At 31.4% G+C, this 13,376-nt stretch overlaps 1 long non-coding RNA gene across 1 annotated transcript in view; it reads left to right on the plus strand.

Moving 5' to 3' along the window:
* The first annotated feature begins 236 nt into the window (after positions 1-236).
* The window catches only part of LOC131666856 (uncharacterized), a 223,722-nt gene continuing 210,582 nt past the window's right edge, over positions 237-13,376 (plus strand). Inside the window, exon 1 of the long non-coding RNA XR_009302138.1 lies at positions 237-545. This is a non-coding gene — a long non-coding RNA (uncharacterized LOC131666856). The remainder of the gene's footprint in view (positions 546-13,376) is intronic.

Genomic DNA, 13,376 nt, shown 5'->3' on the forward strand with positions numbered 1-13,376 from the left:
AGATGGTCTAAATAAAGACGAAGCTAATGGCATATTTTGTTTGTCAAAAAAATCGTTCATGCTTCGGCCGTGATCTTATAGACAACTCTGATTGAACCGTAATAGTTTAATTTATAAATTTATTTATAGAGATCTGAGCAATGTATTTCGAAATGTAACACTAGTCTCGTTTATAGTCTTCATCAGTTTCCATAGTCTCCATGTACTAGCCTAGCCGCTACGTTATCTTTAATCTACATGGTCATAGGATTAATTATTTTTTCACTCGAGAATTAAAGTGGTGTTTACGGTAAAACGGAAATAGACCAGGTTTGCTTGTAATTAAAAACATTAATTTAACTTCAATTCAAAATTTTAAGTTAACTTTAATTAGATTTCGTTGAATAATTGATTAAAATTTCAATCGATTGATTAAAATAATTGTTCGTTTCTTCTAATAAAATCCAGTGATATGTCAACAGAATGGTATTTAATCAAAGAAAATTGTTTTAACACTCTTGTGGAATTCAATTGTTGTTAGAAATATGGACAGAGATTAATAAATGGTTATTATTGAATATTGTTAAAATTTATATTATAAACTACAAAATTATAATTATATTAGAGTTACTTATTGATTAAAATCCAAAATAGGATGATAAATGAAAATTAGATGTAAAATCAGATAAAATAATATTTATAAATTATGACTGAAGCTATAATATTTACAAATATAAAAAATTTGAAAAAACATATTACAACCATGAATGTTTTTCAAATCATGTATTATTATTTTTCTTTGGATAAACTTGCAAAATATTTATGAACTAATATATAATCATAAATGTATAATCAAGATGACATATTTTATGACATATATTATCAATTCTGATATCTTTTCATTTGTTTCTGGCTGACTAAGAAATCTATTAAAATTTTGATAAAAATCATGAATATTTTTTTTTAAAAGAAATTTGCATATTGTTTGTTAAATAAAAATATGCTTCTAATATTTTCCAATAATCCTATCAATACATTGTAACTTTTCTTTTGTTGATAATGTTGTATTCAGTTTGACAAAAAATAGAGTTGAATTGTTTTGAAATTCATTGGGACATTTCTAATATATAATATTAGAGGTCTAACCTTCTTTTAGTAATACTTCAGTGAGTTTTGTTAATAACATCTTCATAAAGTTATACATTAATTTTCAAATTTTAATTTACAATAACTTTCACCAGAACCTATGAATCACAGTGAAAATTAGTATTTCACTCTATTATAAAATTAGTAAATATTATACAATTTTTTAAGTATTTGATATCATTTTCAAATGGTCTATACAATTTTGAGCTCATTATTTATAGGCTAATGTAGAAAAAATTAAAATGGTGAGTCAAGCCTTTGATAAAATAAAGTCAACAATGAATTGGTATCTTAAACATATTAATTATCTATAATATATTTATTCTGTATACAAACTGTATACAATAGATTATGTGTAGAATAAATCCGTGCACAATTTTCTTCGTGTCCACCTTTCAATCATGATAAATTCAATTTGATAGTTATTTCTTATATTTTATATAATTGATAATATTTATCACGAGTCAAATAAATTGATGTAATAAAAATATAATTTATGTCAATAAGAATTGCTTAGTTACATGTAAGTATTATTCTATACTGATTAATGAATATAAGGATTTTGGAACTTACAAATCATTTGTAATAGGGTTTTTTTGTAATGAATTAATCAATTTGAAAAATTTTGTGTGATTTTAAATGAGTCAATATAAATGGTAATTTGGTAAGTCATTTAGATTGCAGATGGATTTTGAAATGATTGTTAACTCTATGAATATCCCTTCTTTTAACTAATTATAATTTGTAGTAATGTATAATAAGCATAGCTTAGTTCAATAAAGTTTTAATTAGTAATTAATATTTTAATTTGTTTAAATTCAAACAAAATTATTATACAGCAATTATAAATGAGATTATAGGAATGATCCAATCAACTATTTTAGAAATTTTCTTATGTTTATCATCAAATTGATTAATTTAAAATAATTGAAAAGAATTAAGGTTAGTTATAAATTAATAAATAAATTTCGCATTAGGAGCAATCAAATGTGTTCAAAGTTCTAAAATTTCACTGTGAACGAAAATATGATCTTTTGAAATATTCATTCAAAGTAAAATTTATTAGTTGAATATGAAACAAAATGTACATATTCGACATAAAAAGTCAACTAGATCATAATATTCTTATAAACTACCCTTAAATAATTTACTTAATCATATGCTTCTCTTGAAGACATACATACAAAACATCTGATTAAATAAAAACTTGTACAAAACCAATGGCTAATGTTTCGTAAAATTTTTCTTGTAGAATGGATTGGCATGACCAGATTTGTAAAAAATAGACTTGGTAATTTGTTTAAATAATTTTTTATAAATAATTGCAAAAGACAAAAGAAAAGATAATTGTACTTTTTTTCGTTAGATTTCGTTTCCAACAAATGGTTTAATGCTATCTAATCCAGTTTTGGCCTGGGCGTTTATGGGTTAAATAATTATGATTTAAACAAAATGTACAATTTTTTCGGTAAAACAATAGATAGTCCGGGCGCAGGGGGGGGTTTCTGTAGGCCCTTGGAGCTCCCCTCGGAAATTCTGTTGACTCTTATGTTTTTTGGTGTGGAAAAGCGATTTTTCGAGGGTATTTAACCCAAAACCCGTTAGTTTTTTTGTTATTAACAATTTAATTGTTTAAACAATCAGAAATTTTTTTTTTATAAACATAGAGCAACAAAACTAATGCCATTGTGTTCCTTTTTTTATTTAGAAACTTTTATCTCAGGAAAATTTTTCTCTATCTTGTTTCTAGAAAAAGTTATAAACAAAAAACCGCACATTTCCATGGCTTATGCAACTTAAGCTCACTATTTTGTTCATAACTTTTTTTCTTTTCGACAGAATGGAGCAAAATCAGTCTCATTTTCAAGCTGCGATCTTTCGCTACAAATCTGTCTAGTTTATTTTATAAATTTTGGCTTTTTACAACGCCAAAATTGTTAATAAACACGATTTTTTTTATAAAATTTGTAAAACTAATTTGTTTATAAGGGTTTATTAACAATTTATTTTTTATTAACCTCAGGATTTATACATGAAATTTATTTTATGAAGTCTACAGATTATTTTGAGCTTTGATTTTTTGAATCGGTTCATTTTTCGCCGAGTTATGGCCAAATTAAGATGAATGTTCGAAAAAAAGGTATATTTGTTCGGTGGGCGTAGTTACTCATAATGCAAGCAGTATATAAACCTATCTTAATTTGGTCATAAATCGGCGAAAAATGGACTGATTTAAAAAAACCAAAGCTCAAAATAATCAGTGGACATCATAGAATAATTTTCATGTATTTTTACTGAAGTTAATAAGAAATAAATTACTTTTGTTGAAAATTTTGTTGAAAAAAGAAGTAATGAGTCTCAATTTTTCAAATATGGGAGCAATGTAATAGCTTTAATTCAATTGCTAATGAATATGATTCGTTCTGATCGGTTAGGAAATTGGAAATCACACGTCGAGACAGTTAAAAAGTTACTTCCATTGTTTAGTATTTTTGATAGGATAAATTATTTGCGATGGTGCTCATTGTATTTTCAAGATATTTTAAAATTATCTGAAACGATGCCAGAACTGTACAACGAATTTATGAAAGGAAAGTTTGTTGTAAAAAGGTCCAACGTTCCTTTTACTTCTGTAGGTGCTGATCAGGCCTTAGAACAAACTATCAACAAAGCACAAAAAAATCGCAAAGAGGGAATAATAGGATGTACCGCAAATAAAGAGTACGTTGCACCGTGGAATTTAAATTATCATGAAATCCTAGCTGATTGTAATTTGCATAGAGATATTATAAAGGTCAAATTGGAGAATGACGAGTTACACACGCATCATAATTTCTCTAGGACGTATACATTTAATCATGAAGAACAAGTAAATAAAATTATGTCATTTATACGCAGTCATGGAAATCCTTTTGCCAAGGGCCAACAACCCCTTAAAAATTTTGCTACGCAGGAAATGCCTACTCATGAAACCACTCAAGCACTTTTAAATATTTTTCCAATTGCGTGCGATCTTTACAGTAAGTTTTATACAGAAAGATTTATAGATAAATCCAAAAGTTTGTCCGATACTATTCAAAAATGTAATCTGCCTAATTTCGCTACTATTCAAAACGAAGCTGGTAATATAAAAACTATATCATCTAAAAAAGAAAGTGTGATTGCGTATAAATTAATCGAAATTGCAAAGGAAAGAAATTTTGATATGAAAAGATTATTTTCTTTTGAATTAGTCACGCCAAATATTTTGCACAGCGACGATGGAACACTCAAGAAAGACGCAAAAAAATATCTGCTTGTTAAAGAATTAGAAACAATATCGTCTGCAGAAAACATTATTCAACTAGAGGATTTGAGTGGTTATACGTTGATTGTTGATGTTATTTGTCGTCAATTAAAATGGACGACTATGGTTACCTTTAATGATTTCACAGAAGCTTTTTGCAAGATGATTCTTCATTCCTCGAAAGACGTCAGTAGGATAGATTTCGTGTTTGATTCATACATAGATGATTCAAAAAAATTAGGAGAAAGGTAACATCGCTATAAATCACGCAGCATAGAGCTGCAAGACGTTACTTCATCAGGTATCATGCCTAAGGATGAAAGCTTATTTTGGGGCTCAAATAAAAATAAAGTATTGCTCCAAAATTTCTTACGAAATTATATTTTTGCGCACTCTCATCAAAATTGGCCAGGAATACAAATAATATGTAGCGCTACGAACGAAATTCCTTGTCAGTCCAATTGGCAAATTAATGGTCGGGAATTGGATATTTTGCAAAATAAAAGTATAGAGGAAGCGGATTCTAGAATTGTTTTACACGCGTTTCAAGTAAGCAATGAAGGAAAAAAAAAGATATTGGTACTTTCGTCGGATACTGATGTGGTAGTCTTATTATTATACTACTGGTCTCGTTTCGAACAAAAAAATTTGCAGGTTTAGTAGTACTTTTTGTTTAAATTATTTAAAATTTATTATATTGTATTAACGCTATCTTAAAAATTAATGAAATCAGTAAAAATACATGAAAATTATTCTATGATGTCCACTGATTATTTTGAGCTTTGGTTTTTTTAAATCAGTCCATTTTTCGCCGATTTATGACCAAATTAAGATAGGTTTATATACTGCTTGCATTATGAGTAACTACGCCCACCGAACAAATATACCTTTTTTTCGAACATTCATCTTAATTTGGCCATAACTCGGCGAAAAATGAACCGATTCAAAAAATCAAAGCTCAAAATAATCTGTAGACTTCATAAAATAAATTTCATGTATAAATCCTGAGGTTAATAAAAAATAAATTGTTAATAAACCCTTATAAACAAATTAGTTTTACAAATTTTATAAAAAAAATCGTGTTTATTAACAATTTTGGCGTTGTAAAAAGCCAAAATTTATAAAATAAACTAGACAGATTTGTAGCGAAAGATCGCAGCTTGAAAATGAGACTGATTTTGCTCCATTCTGTCGAAAAGAAAAAAAGTTATGAACAAAATAGTGAGCTTAAGTTGCATAAGCCATGGAAATGTGCGGTTTTTTGTTTATAACTTTTTCTAGAAACAAGATAGAGAAAAATTTTCCTGAGATAAAAGTTTCTAAATAAAAAAAGGAACACAATGGCATTAGTTTTGTTGCTCTATGTTTATAAAAAAAAATTTCTGATTGTTTAAACAATTAAATTGTTAATAACAAAAAAACTAACGGGTTTTGGGATAAATACCCTCGAAAAATCGCTTTTCCACACCAAAAAACATAAAAGTCAACAGAATTTCCGAGGGGAGCTCCAAGGGCCTACAGAAACCCCCCCCTGCGCCCGGACTATCTATTGTTTTACCGAAAAAATTGTACATTTTGTTTAAATCATAATTATTTAACCCATAAACGCCCAGGCCAAAACTGGATTAGATAGCATTAAACCATTTGTTGGAAACGAAATCTAACGAAAAAAAGTACAATTATCTTTTCTTTTGTCTTTTGCAATTATTTATAAAAAATTATTTAAACAAATTACCAAGTCTATTTTTTACAAATCTGGTCATGCCAATCCATTCTACAAGAAAAATTTTACGAAACATTAGCCATTGGTTTTGTACAAGTTTTTATTTAATCAGATGTTTTGTATGTATGTCTTCAAGAGAAGCATATGATTAAGTAAATTATTTAAGGGTAGTTTATAAGAATATTATGATCTAGTTGACTTTTTATGTCGAATATGTACATTTTGTTTCATATTCAACTAATAAATTTTACTTTGAATGAATATTTCAAAAGATCATATTTTCGTTCACAGTGAAATTTTAGAACTTTGAACACATTTGATTGCTCCTAATGCGAAATTTATTTATTAATTTATAACTAACCTTAATTCTTTTCAATTATTTTAAATTAATCAATTTGATGATAAACATAAGAAAATTTCTAAAATAGTTGATTGGATCATTCCTATAATCTCATTTATAATTGCTGTATAATAATTTTGTTTGAATTTAAACAAATTAAAATATTAATTACTAATTAAAACTTTATTGAACTAAGCTATGCTTATTATACATTACTACAAATTATAATTAGTTAAAAGAAGGGATATTCATAGAGTTAACAATCATTTCAAAATCCATCTGCAATCTAAATGACTTACCAAATTACCATTTATATTGACTCATTTAAAATCACACAAAATTTTTCAAATTGATTAATTCATTACAAAAAAACCCTATTACAAATGATTTGTAAGTTCCAAAATCCTTATATTCATTAATCAGTATAGAATAATACTTACATGTAACTAAGCAATTCTTATTGACATAAATTATATTTTTATTACATCAATTTTTAGCGGTAGCTACGTGAGCTAAAGCGTGCATTACATACGCTTACGCTCTTGGAGTCGTGGGTTCAAATCCGATCCACGTTAATTTTTTTCTCTGTTTTTGTGTTTTACAATTATATTTATTCTTGAAATCAACTCATCAAAACAATACATATTATTTTTAATATTTTTATCTATATCATCTATATTATTATCTATATATCATAGAGTATTTCAATAATAATTCATTGAAAAAATGTATTTTGCTTTATGAACTTACTATATTTCATCAAATTATTCGAATTATTACGTTAAATTTATGCATTTGAAGTATAGTAATACGTCAACTTGAAGTATAGATACAAATGCAAATAAATTTATTAACATCAACCCCTCAAAGTTCTCAAAAAAAAAAAAAAAACTTGGCTATGTAATCAGAAATTGTAAAAAGTTACCTATAAATGGCTGTAACAGGCTGTCGTTTAACTGTTAACCTATTAAACCTATTTGTTATTTCGGTCAAACGACGCCTTGTTATCTACGTGCCGTAAGAACGTCAACCTACCTTGTCCGGGAGTGCGCCTGCGCAGAGTTCCCTCGCCAAGTGGAGTTGGGTTCCCGAACTCGCCACTTGGCGGCGCTGTCGCGCTTGCTTAGCGGCGCTCCGTCGGCCGCTGCTGGAAACTCTGGTTGCAAGTCGCTTCTCTCGTTGTCTACGCGATCCGTGCCTTTTTACCGGCTTATTCGAATAAGACGTAAACAATAACATGCATTCCGGACAAAGGAAAGACGAAACAATAACTCGATTACGAATAGCTGTTAAACGCTTTATTGAATTCAATCAATTACACGGGAGGGATTTGCCGAGAGACTCACGCACGCGAAATCGGTTGACAATATAAACGAGGGGAGAGAGAGAGAAAAACTCGCGATCGTCGCGGACTAAACGCTCGCACGCTCTATAACTTCGCCGCGCACGCTGCGCGGGATCGCACGCCAATTACAATAAATATGATGTCGTGCACCTACCGCGGAGTTGCTGTGGATAACGGTGGCCAACCGTATCCGACGCTCTAGCTGCAGGACGACCGCTCCTACGCTCGCAAAACTGCTTGTTGCTGTGCTGCCGCCGGGATCACTCGCTGCTGGGGGTGCTGCTAAGGCTGTTGAGCGAACCTTCGCAACCTCCGAGGTCGCGCACGTTGAACAGTGCGCGCGCTCGGCACTTCACTCGTGACAGTCACTCCTGCTGCGAATGCACACTCTGCGCACTGCACCCTTTCACCTCCGCACTCACTAGTGATACGCTCGTCTCCCTGGATCTCTCAGAAGCTGCGCGTTCGCGTTGGTAGCTCACAAAGGGTAGCTCGATGTAGCCGGACTGAGTGACACAGTCATACTGGCTTACGAACTCTCCCCTCCCGGCCATTGCCCCTACGCGCCCTCTCTCTCTCTCTAACCGATCGCGGCTGCCACGCTTAGCCGCTTCTTAACCTACGCGAGTCGAAACGATTTTCGGTAATCGTTGCATGGCATAGTTAATTTGAGGCCAACATAGCCTAGTTTTTTAGTGGATTTTAATGGGTTACTTTGCAATTAAAAATTTGCGCTATAATTTTCATATACACTTATATATTCCATTACTTATTATATACGTACATAAGATTACTAACTATATACATTACATTTTTGTTATATACAGTACATTTTTTACTATATATTATATTTATATACATGCACTACACAGCCAATAATAAAAGTCAATATATTTACATCGTGGATACGCTGAACAATTTGAGACATAAAATTTCTACACATTCCGTTATTTTTACTAAAAACGTAAGTGAGTGATAAAAATAAAATAAATTAAAAAATAGTGACCCAAAACTCAAGTAGCTTCATAATTAGATTACGTAAATATTTTCACAGATGCCATGAAATGAATCGGGTCGGAAATGAATCTTCGTCTGTGATTGATAGGATGTCTGCAGCTTACAACTTCTTCGCTTATGTCATTGCTAGTCCATACGTATATTTCGATTCACACTTGCAGCGTCTGCACCAATTGCATCTACTTTCAAACCTGAGTTCTCGAAACGTGTCTGAGCTTCTAATAGTATGTGGTCTAAAATATTACCAGTAGTTTTGCTTGCAGTAAAAGCTTCTATTGGCTAGTAAATAAACATTTCTTATTATTAAGATTATAAATAAACGTTACCAGGTACTCTCGCGGAGTACTAACTTGAAAAATTATGGAAGCAGCGAAAAAAAAATTGAAAATGGTTTTATCTACATCTATGACCCAATAAAGGGCTTAAACAGCAAAATAAGGACTTTGTCAGCATGAACGTTGTGCAAATCATCAAGTGTCCAGGATCCATTATCAGTGTATCCTTGAACTAACCAGTTCTTATTAAGAGCAACAGCCTCATTAAGAGCCATTTTGACTACCAAAATAATACCTACCAAATTATAATGAATACATGTAATTTGTATAATAAAAAAATGTAATTTATAAACAAGTTTTACAAAACTTAGAGACCCACCTCTTTTTTTGCTGACTTTGTAAACTACTAGCCTGTAGTTTTAGATTCTCAAAAACTGGATCAGTTTCTATCAATGGCATCTGCTTGTGTTTCGAGAGTATTTGGGCTAGGTAAAGAAAGGATGTCTCGTTCTCATATATTCATACGAAACATTGCTTTTTGTATGCATGAGAAAACTCTGAAGACCCGTTCACTAGAATAACGAATCCTATTTTCGTTTAAACCTGCAAATTTAATGAACATACCAATAATTTTTCTTTGGATCTCGGGCAACTGGTCTAAAAGTTCGTTCTGCGAGTTCTTTTCCAAATGAAGAATTTCTTCTTCCAGCTGAGTGATACGTCGCTTCGTCTCATCATACTAAAAACCAAAATAAATAAATTTTAATGAAAATAAATATTTTTTAACGAATATATGGACACGCAAAGTTAAAATATTATCTTTTTTCTTGCAATAATCATTTTTTTTTGCATCGATCTGTTGCTTTGGAATAAACTGTTATATTTATTCTCAGCATATATTTATTGTTTGTCAATTTCAATCGACCTTTTGAGCATAATGAACACCTTCCACCAATATTACCATTAATGGAGCAATTTTTACCTCGGCTGTAAGAGAAAGAATTATTTTTATTGGTTTATCGAATGTAGAAAACTAAAACACATGCACGAAAATAGTATAAATAGTTTGTTTAAAGCTTTCATACTTATGCCTTTTGGCGAAAGATCAGTGTCCACATACAATTGTTGATTCTTTAGGCGTTGCAAAATTCCCGTGATATCTTGAAATGATCTAACTAAAGTTATACCCGTGAAGATGTAAAATTTTTGCTTATTGTTCAGTAAAATCTACAATATTAAATTAATATGTTAATAATTTGAAAAATAATTATTTTTAAATGTGAAAAATGTTAAATAATTTAACTGTAACTTTCACATCAGAATGAAATGGTAGACAATACCTTACTGACAGTACATTTAAATTAAAAAATTTAAAGAAAATACTATCATCCTTTTCTCCCCATGCTCAATTTAGTCTCAGATAACATTTTTGCAACATATGTACTGTGTGCGGTACATTAAAATACATTTCAGTAGTGCTATCAGTAACATTTTTGCCAGTGACAAAATTCACATACACACACACATACACGCACGCGCGCGCATACACACGCACGCACGCGCACACACACACACACATACACGCACGCGCGCGCATACACACGCATGCACGCGCACACACACACACACACACACACATATATATATATATATATACATACACACGCACTACCTACATGCGTTTAATTAAATCGATATATTAGTATACTCCAAATACATCAATTAACGCAATATTTGAAAACGTTAAGGAAATACGTTCAATAAGTAAAATACATTTCTTTTCAATTAATTATTATTGAAATACTTTTTGTTACAAAAAAATATAAATGAAAATACTGAAAATAATACGCATTGTTTTGATGAGTGGATTTCGAGAGTAAATATAATTATAAAACAACAAAAACAGAAAAAAAACAACGATGATTGGATTTGAATCCACCATTCCAAGAGCTTAAGGGAAGGAAATTTAACGCATGTCTTAGCTCACATAGCTATTGCAACATCACAGTGATCTTACTTACAATGGAACCACCCTAACCTAATTCCGCCGATTTTAATGATTTTTAGATGTTGTAATACTCGAAAAAATATTCGACATGTGTTCTTTTTTATCGACTGATATCCATTTTTAAGGGACGAAATCCACCCCTGAAAACCACCTCAAAAATGGTTTTTTAATATATCTCTGCATCTAATAAATATTTTTACATAAAATATTATCAATAGAAGCATCTAATTATAAGAATTTTTTTTGACATTTATTTTATTTAAAAATATTCATTAAATGCAGAGGTATATTTAAAAAAAATTTTTTCGGGGTGGTTTTCACGGGTAAATTTCACCCCTTAAATGTGGATGTAAGCCGATAAATAAAAACGCGTGTGGAATATTTTTTCGAGTATTACATGTCTAAAAATCATTAAAATCGGTGAAGTCGGGTTGGGATGGTTCCCTTGTTAGACTATGTCACCTATGTTTACACAGTACTCTAGGGCTTGGGTTTATTTATTGAGAATGTACTGGCGATTAATAAATTTAAAACACAACTTGAATGTTATTTTATTGATATACGAGGTGTGTTCAAAAAGTAAGGTAAATTTTTCAATTGGGCGGGCTACGTAGATTCGATCATCGATATTTTTTTTATTATGTTGGTATACATATCTCTCACACATGCTCACAGTTTCAGCCAGTTTGTATGTTTAATTTTGTTTTGCGAGACAGAAGCGTTCGACGTGTTTTTTGTGCTCGGCGATTTTCTGCTGTCGAAAACAATGGATCAAAGAGTTTGCATAAAATTTTGTGTAAAAAATGGAATTAAATGCTTCAAAACACTTGAAATGTTAACAGTGGTATACGGTGAGTCTACTTTAAGTCGAAAAAATGTTTATAAGTGGTGTAAGCTCTTTCAAGATGACCGAGAAGACACCGACAATGAATCTCGCTCTGGATGCCCCAGTACTTCAATAACTGATAAAAATGTTGAAGAAGTGAAATAAATGGTGTTAAAAAATCGGCGAATCACTATTAGAGAAGTGGCTGAAGACGTTGGCATCTCTGTTGGCTCGTGCTATGCAATTTTTTCCGAAGTTTTGGGCATGAAACGTGTTGCAGCAAACTTTGTTCCGAAACTGCTCAATTTTGAACAAAAGGACTGTCGAACCTCAAGAGCTGTTAAAGACGTCATAATCCTGATATGTTCAAAAGAGTCATAATCATGGGTTTATGGTTATAACGTCGAAACTAAAGCCCAATCGTGCTAATGGAAGACTCCACAAGAGCCAAGACCGAAAAAAGCACTGTTTTCTTTTATTATCGTGGCATAGTACATCAAGAGTTCTTACCACAAGGTCGTACGGTCGATAAAGAGTATTACCTTGAAGTTATGCGCCGTTTACGAGGAGCAATATGAAAAAAAAACGTCCGGAATTGTGGAAAAACAATTCATGGACTTTACATCACGATAATCCACTTGCTCACTCATCGTTGCTTGTGTTAAGCTTTTTGGCCAAAAACAAAACCACAATCATGCCTCAGGCACCATATTCAGCGGATATGGCCCCCTATGACTTTTTTCTGTTTCCAAAACTCAAGAAACCCATGAAAGGACAGAGGGTTGGAACGATTGAGGAGATAAAGAAAAAATCGTTGGAAGAACTCAAGGCTATACCAGAAAGTGCTTACCAGAAGTGCTTCGAGGATTGGAAAATGCGTTAGTAGAAGTATATTATATCTGAGGGGGATCAATTTGTAGGGGATAATATAAATATTGATGAATAAATAAATATTTTTTCATACAAATTAAAAGTCACCTCACTTTTTGGATACACTTCGTATTTCCGTTACCGAAAGTTGTGCACGATATTTACCAACTGCGTACACCGTCAATAACCCAACCCTCCTTGCTGATGTTCTCATGGCGTAAACGAATACCGATTGGTTGAAATTTACTGAATAACTTATAATTTTTCGTATTTTACAATCATATATTTGACAAAATTTTAGCATTAGGTAAAATAGTTTTATGATTATATAATATTGTGACGGCTAGCCGTAACTAAATTTTTTTTATTTAATTATTAAATATGACGAACGGAGTGGGAACCTTCCTGATTTCCCACGATGAAAACGCATTCGAGATAAAGTGTTTATAGTGGCCCGAGCCTCCGTACTCGGCCTTACAATCAACGCTATATCCTACTTTGTCCCACGCGCATGTGTTGACAGGAGCCTACGATCATCGCGTATACATCGTGAAGTGCTAT

The sequence above is a fragment of the Phymastichus coffea genome, unplaced genomic scaffold (assembly GCF_024137745.1).
Source record: "Phymastichus coffea isolate CEN01 unplaced genomic scaffold, Cenicafe_Pcof_1.1 PCOF00004, whole genome shotgun sequence".
Classification (NCBI taxonomy): domain Eukaryota; kingdom Metazoa; phylum Arthropoda; class Insecta; order Hymenoptera; family Eulophidae; genus Phymastichus; species Phymastichus coffea.